We start from the raw sequence: 15,199 nt of genomic DNA on the forward strand, positions 1-15,199 counted from the left end.
ATGCTCAAGGCCTAAACACTCATCCGAGCAAATATAAGGTAGATTTTGTTAACCTGCCCGGAGAAAAACATCAACGAAAATAATTTGTATTTGTTTTAACCAGTTGGTGGCGCTACCACTGCGATCAAAAATAAGTTGGCAGCCGTCTTCAGGGCCTGAATATCCTCAAATGTGAAAGATTTCCAGAAGATGGATCATCTGAATCATTTTGCAGGAACTTTTGTTGCCACGGAGAATAATCAGACTCTGCGGCACCGTAATAGCCACGCCCTTTGAAGGAAAGTCATAAAAATAGGGATAGAGTAAGATCAATGTCTTGAGTCTTTTCTAGCCAATTTTCAATCGGATTCGTTAAAAGGGCACCGTGCAGTACGTCAAAATGTAAAAATTTATATTGATTGGCGCAAGGTGTATAACTGAATATAAACATATAGATGTCTTCAGGTACCGACTCTTTATGTACATGTGAAGTTTTGGATTTTTAGCAGCACGTGCAGGAGAGTTATTAAGCATTTTGTCCATTGCGGCGAAGGAAATCTTAAGTGAAAACTTTGAAGCCCCGCCCCCGTCATATAGTATTTCGGAAACAAAAAATTTTAGCCCCAGTGTTTGTCCCAGGTCTTAAGATGCTCCAGACAGAACTTTAAGGCAATCAGATGAAGCCTTTAGGATCAGGGTGCAAAAGAATGACCCCTGTAAACATGCAAAAAAGGGCAAAAGTCGGACTTTCAAAAATTCATAACTCACTTCCTGTTCATATTAGACGTTAAAATATCAAATTTTTCGCCATGCCCGATGAGACTGCCAAGTTTGGTGAGTTTTTGTGCATGTTTCGAGGGTCAAAAATGCGATCGAACAATCGGAAAAATAATAATAATAATAATTTCTACAAAAACAATAGGGACTTCGCAGCGGTCGCTGCTCAGGCCCTAATAATAATAATAATAATATTATTAATAATAAAAGTAATAATATTTTCTACAAAAACAATAGGGACCTCGCAGCCGTCGCAGCTCGGGCCCTAATAACAATTTCTAGAAAAACAATAGGGACCTCGCAGCGGTCACTGCTCGGGCCCTAATAATAATAATAAAAATAATAATAATTTCCACAAAAACAATGGGGACCTCGTAGCGGTCGCTGCTCGGGCCCTAATAATAATTTCTACAAAAACAATAGGGACCTCGCCGCCGTCGCTGCTCGGGCCCCAATAATAATTTCTACACAAAGTCCATTGTGGTGACCCGCCCCCTTTTAAGGAAATTAAAAATGGCCGACTTCCTGTAAAACCTAGCTCATTGCTCCAAGAGACTTTTTTGTAGGTCTTGGTCTTATACATACAGTGAACCCTCGCTACTTCGCGGTTCACCTTTCGCGGGTTCAGTGCTTCGCGGGTCTAAAAAATATTCGGGGGCATTGTAGTTTCGCCGAGCGGCACGACGGGGCGCTGGAGCGGTTAGACGGCCGGCGTGCGCCGAAGAAGAGCGTGGGCGAAGAGGAGAGTGGACGAAGAAGAGCACGTTCCCCCGGACACTATCGGTGGCGACGTTTCGCGCGGTTTGGACCGTACCAGAGCTCCGGCCGGCGTGCGTGGCAGTTAAGCCGTAGAGGAACACCTTCCCCGGGCACGGGCGGTGCCAAGCGGCCCCTAAGTTTAACCGAATGGAAGCTCCGGAGGAGGAGGGCATGCTCGCGTCACAGTAAGCCGAAGAGGAGCACCTTCCACGGGCACGGGCGGTTCCAAGCGGCCCCTAAGTTTAACCGAATGGAAGCTCCGGAGGAGGAGGGGATGCTCGCGTCACAGTAAGCCGAAGAGGAGCACCTTCCCCGGGCACGGGCGGTTTCAAGCGGCCCCTAAGTTTAACTGAATGGAAGCTCCGGAGGAGGAGGGCATGCTCGCGTCACAGTAAGCCGAAGAGGAGCACCTTCCCCGGGCACGGGCGGTGCCAAGCGGCCCCTAAGTTTAACCGAATGGAAGTTCCGGGGGAGGAGGGCGGGCGTGTGTCACAGTTAAGCCGAATTGGAGCACCTCTTCCGCCCGGGCACGAGCGGAGCGCGAGGCTGTCAGTTATGAATGAATAAATGAATAAATAAATAAAGAATGCCACCTTTCATTTCACAGGGTACACCGGACGGCGTACCAGCAGGTAAAAGTCGGAGTAATTAAATAAATACAAAAAGAATGGCTGGGGAATTAAAAAATAATATGTTTTAATAATAATTTGTTTTTTTTGTTATAACATGAATTTCACTCTCTCTCTCCCCGTATATATATATATATATATATATATATATATATATATATATATATATTTATATATTTATTATATATATTGTATTTTTTTTAAGCATTTTTGAAGGTGTGCCGCTACTTCGCGGATTTTCAGTTTTCGCGGGTGGTCTCGGTCCCCATTAACCGCGATAACCGAGGGTTCACTGTACTCCATAAAATTTACAAAAGGCGAGGTGAAACACTCAACCAGGGTTGCTTTTTTGAACATTTCTCGAGGGCCATGGCGAGCCATTTCAAAAAAGCTGCACAACTAACGTATAAAATATTGATAAATTTGCTCGGCCTGATGTGTGTGTAAAGTTTCACGAGTTGTCGTTCATATTTACAACCTCATAATCAGCGTTGTTTTATTGCCGAACAGTGCAATGCCACTCCCACAACCTTTCACGAAAAAGGACGAATTTCGTATTGTGACATCCTCATGGCCGAAACAGTAATCCGAGCATATATGAGGGCGACCTTGTTGAGTTGCACGGAGAAAAACATCCAAGAAAATAACTTGTATTAGCTTTTACCAGTTGGTGGCGCTACTACTACGATGAAAAATAAGTTGGTAGAAGTCTTCAGGGCTGAAGTATCCTCAAATGTGTACAACTTCGAGAAGATAGGATCATCTGAGTCATGTTGCCGGAGCTTTTGTTGTCACAAAGTACAATCGGACTTTTCAGCACCGTAATAGCCACGCCTTTTGCCAAAACGTCACAAAATTCGGCAGAGAGTAAGATCATTGTCTTGAGTCTTTTCTGACTAATTTTCAGTCGGATTCGTCAGAAGGGCACCGTGCAGTACGTGAAAATTTAAATAAAAACAAATTTTTGATTCCACTTGGCGGCGCTGTGTGTAAAACAAAATAATAACATTAAGATGTCTTCAGGTCGGGACGTTTTATTTACAGGTGAAGGTTTGGATTTTTAGGAGCATGTGCAGGGGAGTTATTAAGCATTCATTTATTTGTATTAGGTTCATTTTGTCTTCTTATTATTGATATTTGACTGATTCATTAAAAGCAGACATTTATGTTTTAGGTTAATTTTTTACCTGACATGTTTCAGCGAGTCTTTCGCCTTCTTCAGAGTGTCGCATGATGGTGTCTTGAGACCAGTCTTTATCAGCTGATGTTCCATGAGGGTGTGACTTACCTGTCAAAAAAATTAAAAAATCAGAGCAGTAAAAGAACAAGCACAACATGAACATTACAAATCAGCAATCACTGACCACTGCAAAAGGGAAAACCACATCATGGACCGGGAGAAGGGCAGGGTCATCCGCACAGAAGAGAACAAACTACAGCGCTGGATCAGAGAGGCCATTGAGATCTGCAAGCGAGGCATAAAAACCATGAACAGAGACAAGGGAGCCTTCATCCTCTCTACCACCTGGAGCAGCGTCTTGGCGGAGTGAATGGACAGCGGGGGGCGTGACTTGCCTTCATTCTTGTGACAGGTAAGGCACGCCTTCATGGAACATCAGCTGATAAAGACAGGTCACAAGACACCATCACAGGGTTCGAAGTTAACTTTAAAAACTGCTTGCCCATAGGGCAAGTGCCACTAAAATTTGCCTTGCCCGAGTGGCCAAATTACTTGCCCAACTTGGGCAAGTGACAATTTTTTTTCTCTTGCCCTGAGTGACTTTTTGTATGACAAAGTGTCTAATTACAAATTGCATGAATTTTTTGTTCGGACAGTTCCCGCCTAGAAAGAATTAAAAATACGTTACAATCATAAGGGTTGCTTATAGAAAAATGTATCATGTATTAACACATTAATTAGGTGTCTGCTGACCCAGGATTATGTTATTGTTATGTTATGTTATATATGAAAGAGAATGTGGAATGACACTGAACGATGGAAGGTGGAAGGATGTGGAAAGATTGTGAATGACATTGAATGATTTGGAATGACACTGAAAGATTTTGAATAATACTGAATGACACTGAATGAAGTAAAACTTTCTGGGAACGGGCCAATTCAAGATAGCTGCCGCACTGTGGGGGAGGCTTTGGTACCAAATTTGGAAAGAGACCCAAACGGTTGGGTCCATTTTATATCAGTGTGGGGGTGAAACGTTGGTCTCGGCGGAGCTGTCTGAATATTGGAGAAGTTAGAAGACAAAGTAAAACAGAACAATTAAAATCACTCTTCAAATACATATTGTTTGGTGGGCAGAGCATGATTTACAGCTCACCATTTTATTGCATGCACCAAGCATGTTATACATTTTTCTGTCCATGGGATGGCGTAGTCAAGAAAAATGAAGCATCTCGAAGCCCATTCGTGTGTGAAGTATTTCCCTGCAGGGCTTGGCTGCTTTATGGGGCTTCATTTTGCCATCACTAGTTTTAGATAGTTTTAATTTTTGAAAGAGCATTTTTGTTTTAGTATTAAGGTAGGCCAGAAATGGAATGAAATGCAGAGATAGAAATGACACAGGAAAAATTTGGCTAGAAGGGCTATAATTTTCATTAAAGCAGAGAAGAAAATAGAAACTACAAAAAACATTGATGTGTACTTGTCCACTTTAAGGTAGAACTGGTTGAAGTGAAATGAGTCACAAGATTGGAAAAATAGGAAATAAAATAGAATTAACATGTTCATTTTTGTGATAAGAAATTTGTGATTAGGTGAAAAGGGGAAAAAAAAGAGAATTACAGGCTTTTCAAATAAAACAACCTAATTTAAATTGGCCAACTTGTAAAATGGAAAAGAAAATTCTAAATTATGCACAGAAAGCATGAACGTGTTGGGCAGAAGGAAGGAAAAAGAAAAGAAAGAAAGGAGGAAGCAGTAAGTCTTGTTACAAAACATTAACTTTTCAGGACGAGATGTGGTAGCAATGGAGGATCACGTGACGTAAAAAGTCAAACATAAAAGTGTGTGTAGAAGGAGTTCTACATCAACATGCGTTTTACTCATTAGGCCGTGATACACTGGCAAAATTGGACTTCAATAGAATTAATAAGCACGGGCGAATTCAAACAAACGTCAAAACTTTAAAGGGGCGCATTGTCAGTGATAAGAAAGAGAAAAGATATTGCCAGACCACTTTTCTGTAAAAACTTTCCTTGGGACGCCTCGGTGACCCCCATTAAATCCCTGACCCTTCATAGATAAAGTTGAGGCCCAGTGCCTCTCAGGGCTGTAATTTATGTGGCAGAGAAAGGTCCAACAAGCCTTGGTAATCTTTAAAACAGTATCGTCATGGCCATGGAATGGGTTGTGTATGTTGGAACTTGTGAAGATACACTACAAGATTGTATCGACAAAGCATCTTAACGCACTACCAAATTATTATAAGCCATTTGAGCAAAACAGTGACTGCAAAAAATGACTTCATTAGCCTGGGTTACTGCAGGAACCAGGGCAAAATGAATTCATTTGCATATTTAGTCACAACAATTTGGATTTCGTGGCAGAGAACCACTTAGAGTGTGATTAAGAGCTTTCACTGCTGCTTTAAGGAATCAAAAAATTACATTCTTTTCCCACCACATTCACATTGCACGCCGGCCTAATTGTCACAGGGACACATTATACTGATAAGTTGCGGTGCATTTCAGCCCAGCGTCATTTTTTCCCCGCATCATCTAGGAGGCGCCACACGACTGTGGAGCCGTCCAAATTATCACCAAACCGCGACTTGACCTTCCTCCCGACTGGAGGAACTCAGACTTGTAACACAGACCAGGTGCGCATTCCAGACTGATAAGAAGTAAAAGTGTTTGAGAACCAAGGTCGCAGCCTGAAATCAAACTGACTTTTATGCGATGGGAGTACTAACATTGTGATACCAACGGATAAGAGATTGTTAGGATAAGCAGGAAGAGCGTAGGCGGGTGTGAGCTAATTAAAATTTGGGGTTTCCCATCTTGTATGAGTTGTATGGTTACAATGTGGACTGACAGTCAAGATAAATGTTCATGCGTTCTGTCGACATTGGGCTTTAAAAACCACAACAGGAAAAGAAAAGTTGTGCATAAAGCACGTCTAAAATAGTTATTTGTGAACGCAAAATTCACTTAACAGAAAATGACACAATTACAATTGGAAACTGCCTCGCCTTTATATCGACACAGCGCAGCTAAAAGGGAAAATGAACACACCCCCACACGCACACACACGCAGAAAATCAACTTGACAATTTGATCCCACGCCAGGGAAAAAGGTACCAGTAATTGAACGCACACATTGGGAGAACAAAGGTGCAAACATTGCTGAGGACAGGATCAGCAAATTGGCAGATGGCAAATCCTGGCTGCCTAATTCATTGATTGGAAAAGTAATAAGAGTGACACAAGAGCATAACTATGTGTCAAGAGAGGGGTAGTATGATATGAAATTGTTCCCACATACAGACTTTTCAACAAAAAACTTTTTTTTAGACAGTGTTATTTGTTTGAGATGCAATATTGTTTGGTTGTAATTCATATGTTTTCAAAATGGATTAAGTTGTTTCCGACAACATATGTTGATGCTAAAACAGTTGGAAAAAGTGTTGTGTAATCAAATTGTCAGGTTCAATCACCTAAGCATTCACTGAACATAGGCTAAATGAATGGAAGGAAGACAAGAGTTGATCTTTTACTCGCGAGGAGAACGAACGGAGGTGTGCTCAGTTACATCTCCAAATTCGTTCTGGAGCACACTCCGCCGAGCCCTCTATTTTATTAGGGAAGTCCCTAACAATACAATGTATTTGCACTAAGGGATGAAGGGGGGAGCACCAGCAGGAACATGTAAACATCTCAGACACAAGAGGAAAGACAGACATCAATGGCAGTCATCCACTGATTGAAAAGGCAGATATGCCCTTTTAGTGCTCTGGTACTAAAGTCTCAGTCCTTTTGTTTCAGAGGTGTGTCTCAGCACACCTCCTTTGATGTTGCAGACGTTGATCCAGTCTTCAGGCATCCGCTTCTCTGTGAAGTCTTCTCATCCATATGGTCAAACATGGGTCACGCTGTGGAACAATTCTTTTGCAATACTAATAGAGTAAAATATGGGATAAAATACATCTTCAACCTAACACAAATTATCCTGACATTTGGAATTTCAAGAAGTGATTTGAAGTGAAAATTATGCATTTTGTGAATGATGTTGTAACAAGTGGGACAGTTGTTGCAAAATTGACTCAAAGCGTCATTGTGCATACAGTCTGCAGGACTTGTGGAACGCACTAATGGGACTGTTAAGGGCAGACTTATCAAGACAATGAGGGAAAAAAAGGAGACAATGACCAGACTGTGTTTCAATCACAAAAATGAGGATAGTGCCAGCCGAAGTTAGGACACTATCCCCTATCGACTCTCAGGTTCATCAGAACCACCAGCGACTGGCACATCAGTCCCAGTCCACATGGGAAACATGTTTTGACCAAAAAGAAAAAAAAAAAAAAAGACGCAATTACTGGTCAGTGTGTTCTGATCCACAGAGAAATCACGTCCGTGTGGGAGACCAACTCTTCTTCAAGGTGCTGAAACGACTTCGTTGGGACAAGTGAATGCTGAGATGGCCCTCGCCAGATGATTGCAGTGACCCCGACGGCAGCAAAGGTCGCGGGGCGTGGCAGCTGGATCCACCAGTTGCAGTACAAGCTTCTCCGGTTTCCAGCTAAAGGCCGAGCAACGCGAATCCCTCGAACAGGAGCCCACCTGAGTCACAATATCGGACCACACGCACATCGGAACCGCACAACCAGCCACAGATACGAATGTTGAAGCCACAGAACAAAAAGATTAGATATTGTTTGGAAATTAATGACGTACATAAAGAATTTTAGCCTTGATTGGAGAACATTACTGCATTTACATTTTTAATAAAATGAAACAATTATTGATGTTATGACCACTACGAAGAATTTGAAAGACAATATATCGGGATAATTATGGTTTTCATTTTTGTTATGTGTAGTCTGTTCATGTTGCATTATTCTTATGACAAAGATGATTATTAACTGCATGTTTGTTGCCCAAATGTACCATTACAACCTGATTGATGTTGAGAATGACGAATTCGAACTGGACAATGACAAACTCGAACTGGACACTGAAACCTAAATAACACATGGACCCTTTTGCCCCTGCCCCCACACATGCACACACATACACCACACACGAAGATCCGGGAGGTAAAGACGGCTGTCCCCTCCTACAACGAGGCAAGGGCCTCCATCAAGTCGCCGCAGAGACAAGCTCTGCGTGGAGACAAACTCTGCGTGGAGACAGTTTTGTTATTTTTCACTAGGTATATTGAAGTTTTTTTATGTTTTATTCCCAAGTGACCAACATACCATGAGAATCTCGTTCCACGCCGGAAGGGAGGAGGGGAATTTTGTCCCTACTGAGGGTTTTCGCCCCTCCACGGATGACCACACTGTTGTATGATTTCATTATGATGATCTGTCTTAAAGCCGTAAGGACATGATTTAAACCCACAAACGGGTGAATGTGAGATGGGATGAGGATATGTAAATAGTTTGTGTATTTCTAATCATGTTTTTATACACTATTTGTATCAGTTATAATTGCGCACACACACAGACACTCACATTATTGCTTTAGCACACACGCGCACAACTGGAACACACGCACACACTTTAGTTTCGAATTCCTGACTGACTACTGTGGTTGATTGCTTCCTGCCTGCCTGCTAGAATTTCAGACAGACCTCCATTGTCTGCTTAGGTTGCTGATAAAAGACCGAACGGGTGGTAGAGAGTGAGAGAGAGTGCGCGAGATTGAACTGGCAAGACGCCTGCTTCACCTCCTGACTTCCTCTCCCATTCGCGAATGGTCAAAAACAAAACTCTAACTGGTTTGGTCTGGATTTATGCCACCTTCAGTCTAAAAATGGCGTCAGGACGTTTTAAACCTGACAGTTGCCTTGAGATCTCCGAGCTCGAACTGCCCTATTCCCACCTTGATCACAAGCTCCCATGAACCACTTGGACAGGGTTGCCTGTGTCCTTCTCGTTGATGTCCTTTGTGGCTCCATTCCTTTTCAGTGCTCCTAAAACAAAAAAGACAAGAAGCCAACTTAGTAAAGCTATTTAATGATTGTGAAACCTTATGGGACATGCTGAAATGTCTTCACACCACAATCCCTTAAAAAAAAAATATATTACCGTATAGAACATCAGAAAAAGGCAGGTCTCGGCGCTTGTTCTTGCTACGATGTCCAAAGAGATTGTACTTCAGAGACAGAGGATTTGTCATGATGAACGCCATCATTGTTCTGACACTATCGTCCAATCCACCAATACCTGCAACCATTATAACATGGGTGTCACTCGATCCAGATAATCATCACACACTTAAAAATATTTTGGCAGTTAAACTGGTTATGATAAACGTCACAGGAAAGGAATTGTCGATTAAGTGAACAGCTTCGGTAACGCCATATACACTCAAAGGGCAAGAGCCCAACATTCTACCAAAATGATTATGATTAGGGAGGTAACGATTCACTCAAGCCCCGATTCGATTTTTGATTTTCAGTTCCCGATTTCGATTCGATATTTTAATTGTTTTAAGTTGCTGCCACGTTTGTCTCTGTGCGCTCGTGTGATGCTGCAGCGATCCACAAACAAAATATGTCTATACGTCTTGTGCATTTTGAATGGAACCAAAAAACAATACACGATGCCAAATTGTACTATTATTATGAAACTGCCTATGAGTAGTAAAAGAAATACTTGTAAAAATATTTCACATTTTTAGAGCCCCAATACATTCTTTTAAATATAGAAGGGACTGAAATCATGTGAAAATTGAGTCTTTTTCTCAGTTTCCGACTTGGGGTGAACACATTCGGCTTATCATAGTTGCAGTTGACCATCTTGAACTCTGAAGTCTTTCAACTCGGCCTTCCGAATCAGGGTTTTAGAGGTGGGGCTATTTAGTGATACAGTAGGATGGTTTGATCTCTGTAGCTCCAGAATCAGGAATGTACTGGGACTGGGGTTCCTACTTGGGTTTAGGGTACCTAATTTTATATTTCAAGAAATTAAATAATTATTTATAATTTTGAAGATAATACATTAAAATTTCATCATTTTCATACCTGCATTAGATCCTGCAGTAGACTCACAGACTCAACATGTTGGACGTACTCAAGGACCTTCTGCAGCGCCTCTCTTGGTTAGGAAGCTTTTTCTCTGTGACAATCCATGGGGAGGTGTAGATGGTACTTCGTCATCACAGGCTTCAGACTCGTCACTTGAGAAAACATCCCTGCAATGGATGCATAGACACTTGGGCATGAATGTCATTTAACAACAAAAGCTAGAACAAAGAGCTTTGCATTTAAAAGAATACATCTGTGATGGGGAAGCCAGGTTAAAGTGTTAATTTTATAATTATGTAATTAGCTGCAGGTTAGTCTAGTGAAGGTGTAATCACTTCTATTTTGGAGCATAGCTTTTGCTCTGTCCAATCATTGCCTCACCTGCTGAAACCCACATTCGGGTATTTTACAAACCAAAAACTTAAATACCTGTACAGCTCTCATTTTTAACTTATTTTCTCTAACCTTTACCCACAAAATTTGAATATTCAAAATAAAAGTACACAAAGAAGTCACAATTTTTCCACATTAGTTACTTACGTAGTTCCTCTCAAATGCAGCTCAACACTGCATTGAATTAGAGCTTGATAAGCCTACACACAAAACATACAAAGCACATTGTGGCATGATTCTGAATGAGCCAATCTAGCATTTCAACATCTGTTCAACTGTTGGAATTTTAACTATTATCTGACTCTATTAACCAACATTCATCCAACAATTATGCGCGCTCGTTTTGGACACTGCATTGAATTAGAGCTTGATAAACCCACACACAAAACATACAAAGCACATTGTGGCATGATTCTGAATGAGCCAATCTAGCATTTCAATATCTGTTCAACTTTCATCTTGAATTTCTATTATTTAAATAACAGGCAACATTCAACAGTTAATATGTTTTGCTTTACTTACCCAAATCAAACACATCACAAAAAAGCCTTAAATGAGCTAGTGGAGTAGATTGTATTAATTTGAGTGAAAGCTTAAGTCTTTTGGAGAATTTTGGAGAGAGATCGAGGGACACTGTGTTTAGCGTCGTAGGCCCAATGCTAACAATATGTAGCTCGTTGTAAAGGTCCTCATAAAAATAGATAAAACACACAACGCTTATCAGTATTATTAAAAGGGTGATTATAATGTACTTAAGTTTTCCCCAAAATAATTCGAGTACGTACGTTGTTGATATACCCTCTGTGTTCTCGTCACTTATCATTTTAGCATACTGTGTTTTAGCTAACGCACCAAGCAGTTTTCCAACACAGGCAACCTTGAAAAATTACAAAACACATTGTAAAGTAAGTCTAAAAAATGAGAGCCAGACATTTACCCAAGATTAATTAATTAATTCAATTATCGTTCGGGACTCACCGTGCTTTCAGCTCTTCTGCCGCACCTCAAAGACCGCGTAGCTTGCATTCGCTCCTTTTCTCACAGTTTGAATATGCTGCCTTCAAAAGAATCTGTAATTTTGACAACTCCAACTTGAATCTACAAAAATCAAGCAATAAGGTAGAAATAACTTCAAATATACTTTGAATAAAGATCTTTCACAGCATACAGAATTAATAAAATAACATTAATTAATAATGTTGATTTTGTTTATTTAAAAAAAAGTAACTGTGTTGACTGTTGGATGTGGCTGACAATGCTGGACCTGCCTTGTCAAATAGTTCATAGATGACAATCTTAGCTGTCTGGTATATTATAAAATGTTATCTTGTCCCTTAAGGGTTATTAAGTCACAGTTGGGGGTACATGTAAATTCACAAAATATAACGTCCAGCCTTGTTAAATTTAGCATAGATAAATACATGAATTTAATTTTAATTTTAATAAATCAATCAATCCTCTGTACTGCTTCTTGTCCTCACAAGGGTCCCCGGGAGTGCTGGAGCCTATCCCAGCTGTCTTCGGGCAGTCGACAGGGTACACCCTGAACTGGTTGCCAGTCAATCGCAGGGCACACAGAGACAAGCAACCATCCGCTCTCACACTCAGACCTTGGACCAGTGACCAATCAACCTATCATGGATGTTTTTGGAAAGTGGGAGGAAACCGGCGAAAACCCTAGCAGGCACAGGGAGAACCTTGCACTTCTGTACTGTGATGCGGACTTGCTAACCAGTCCGCCACCGTGCCGCTTGTTCTAAAGAGTCCCAGAAAATAAAAACACCCGTCCCTTAGTCAAAAGCGGAAAAAGTCCAACAACAACCCGACCATAATTTGCATTGTTCCATAAGTTAAATCAATGTCAAACCTAATAAAAGCTGACTTCTGGTCCTCAAAAATCCTACACTTATTTTAGTCCTTTCACAATCTCGCAGCATAGGCTCCATGGCCATGTCTCTATCGTTTTGGCATCCATTGAATAGTTCTACTGAGAATAGTCTTCAGGGTGGTTACTATTAGCATAGCATGCATTAAATATCAAAAAGGCTCCAGAACAAATTTTCAAACCCATGCCCGCTTAGCTCATCTATAACCCATACAGGACCCAGACATGGTTGACCAGCTCTAACCTATGCCCACTTATCCCACACATAACCCAAACAGGACCGATAAATGGTGACCACTTCTAACCCATGCCCACTTAGCCCACACATAACCCAAATAGGACCCAGACATGGTTGACCAGCTCTAACCCATGCCCACTTGGCCCATATACAGCCCATATGAGACCCTCACATGGTTGACCAGTTCTAACCCATGCCCACTTAGCCCACACATAACCCAAATAGGACCTATAAATGGTTTCAGTAGTAGATTCAGTAGTTTTTATCATTACAGCATTTTCCCCTCTGTATAATGGACAGACATTAGGAGTGTTTCCTTACACTTAGATACGTTTATACTGTGTATATTTGCATGCTTTTTATGAATGTCTGCTGCTAATGTTATACATTAACGGCTACATTACGCCGCCGACTCTGTGTGAGCTATATCTTTGCTGCTGTAACACCTCAAATTTCCCCATTGTGGGACTAATAAAGGACATCTTTATCTTTATCTTTACCAGTTCTAACCCATGCCCACTTAGCCCATACACAACCCGTATTGCACCCACAACATTTGCCCAGTTTAAGCCCATGCCCACCAATCCCAGATGGCGCCCACATGGAACCCTGTACCATTGCCCACTTCTAGCCCATTCCCACTTGGTACCCAGGAATCCCGCATTTACCCCATTTGGGGCCCAGTTGGACATGTTGGCTGGGTACAGTACTTTTATTCTTGCAGTATTTTTATCATTGCAGTATTTTCAATCATTCAGTATTTTTTTTTATCATTGCAGCATTTTTATTTATTTCCCCTCTGAACCATAGACAGGCATTAGGAGTGTTTCCTTACACTTGTATATGTTGTGGGCTGTAAGTGTGTATATACATGGGGATCTGTGTATATACGTATATACTGTGTATATTTGCATGCTTTTTATGAATGCCTGCTGCCAATGTTATACATTAACGGCTACATTACGTCGGTGCCACTGTGTGATGTATATCTTTGCTGCTGTAACACTGCAAATGTCCCCGTTATTGGACAATTAAAAGACATCTTTATCTTTAGAAATTGAAGATTCACTTGCGAGGCCATTTTCAACACGGACCTTTCAAGAGAAGCTATATCGTCCAACACTCGGTCAGTGCTGTCTAAGTGCTTTTCTGTATATTGTTTGTCCACCCGTGGTGTCATAAATTATGGTATTATGAGGGGGATTTATTCAAGTAGGACTAAGTAGGACTTCATTGAAGGCCCAGGTGTGAAATGCATGGCCCTCCACTGGTTCAAATAATATCTAAAACTAAATTACCAGTTACATGTGCAATTTCAATATTCAACAATTATCTCAACAAAAAAGGACAATCTGAATTTTTTTTAAATGCACAATAAAACAGAAAAGCCATTTCCGGGTATTTTACAATTCAGTCTTCATTGGGGAAAAAACATTCAACAATTTGCTTTTCTTATTTAATACATAGTTCAGCACAGCAGGTGGCGGACAAGCACCTTAAAACGTCATTCGCCTACACAAGGAAGAAGAACATGCCCGAGGCGCTCCCGTGTCCTCGTCTTTCGGTCAACCTGAGAATAATGTTCTTGAGCATTAAAGTTTATAAATGTAAGTATGATGTGATTTTTTATTTTATTTTATGTTGTTGAACAGTGTTTTTGTTTATTTTATAATTTCGTCATTAAAAGGCTGTGGCGGTTGGAGAGTCAGCTTCGTGTTAGGGCGTGTTAAAGATCCCGATACCCACACTACACCCTCATTGAAGTATATACGAGTAAAATTATTCGAGCGCGCAGCCAAAGTATATTGTCCACAATTATTTGCGGACTTAACCAAAATCCCATTGAACTGGCGATGTTCGGTGGAATTCTTGTGCCCATGCTGAAAAAAATTCTCTTCAAATGTACATATCAAATTATGACATTATGATAAACAGTTGCATGTGTGCAATTTCGGTCACTCTTTTAAAGTCACCTACGTGTTTTGTCCGAGTGCAGCTAGCGTACTTAGCGACCTTGTGTGCATGCGCCGCAGATTGTGAGAGCGCCTCAAATAGTACAAATGAAGCTATAGCTTGTTCCGGTGGGTCCCAAGCCAGGGTTTTTTCTTAACTACCACATTACTTAAGTTTTAATATCACTCTCAACGTCAAAATTGTTACAAATAAATACATAATGATAACGTGCCGCCAAGCTCGATGACATAGGAGGCGGAAGTTGGTGTCGTCACACGCATTGTCCCAATTTTGCAATATCGGTACGCTTGGAACCTGTGCTCTGCAACACCCCATGTACACGTCAACGAGGAACGTATGGTGTAGAGTGTTTA

At 41.1% G+C, this 15,199-nt stretch overlaps 1 long non-coding RNA gene across 1 annotated transcript; it reads right to left on the reverse strand.

Moving 5' to 3' along the window:
• Window positions 1-3,506: 3,506 nt before the first annotated feature.
• On the reverse strand, window positions 3,507-10,920 carry LOC148315085 (uncharacterized). The gene is made up of 5 exons (XR_015841290.1): window positions 10,897-10,920; window positions 10,354-10,523; window positions 9,416-9,553; window positions 9,210-9,300; window positions 3,507-3,609 (listed from the first exon to the last, which is right to left on the reverse strand). It is a non-coding gene; the product is annotated as an uncharacterized LOC148315085 (long non-coding RNA).
• Between the last annotated feature and the right edge of the window lie 4,279 nt (window positions 10,921-15,199).

Source organism: Idiotropiscis lumnitzeri, unplaced genomic scaffold (genome assembly GCF_059441095.1).
Source record: "Idiotropiscis lumnitzeri isolate Australia: NSW breed Sydney's pygmy pipehorse unplaced genomic scaffold, RoL_Ilum_1.0 HiC_scaffold_138, whole genome shotgun sequence".
NCBI lineage: Eukaryota > Metazoa > Chordata > Actinopteri > Syngnathiformes > Syngnathidae > Idiotropiscis > Idiotropiscis lumnitzeri.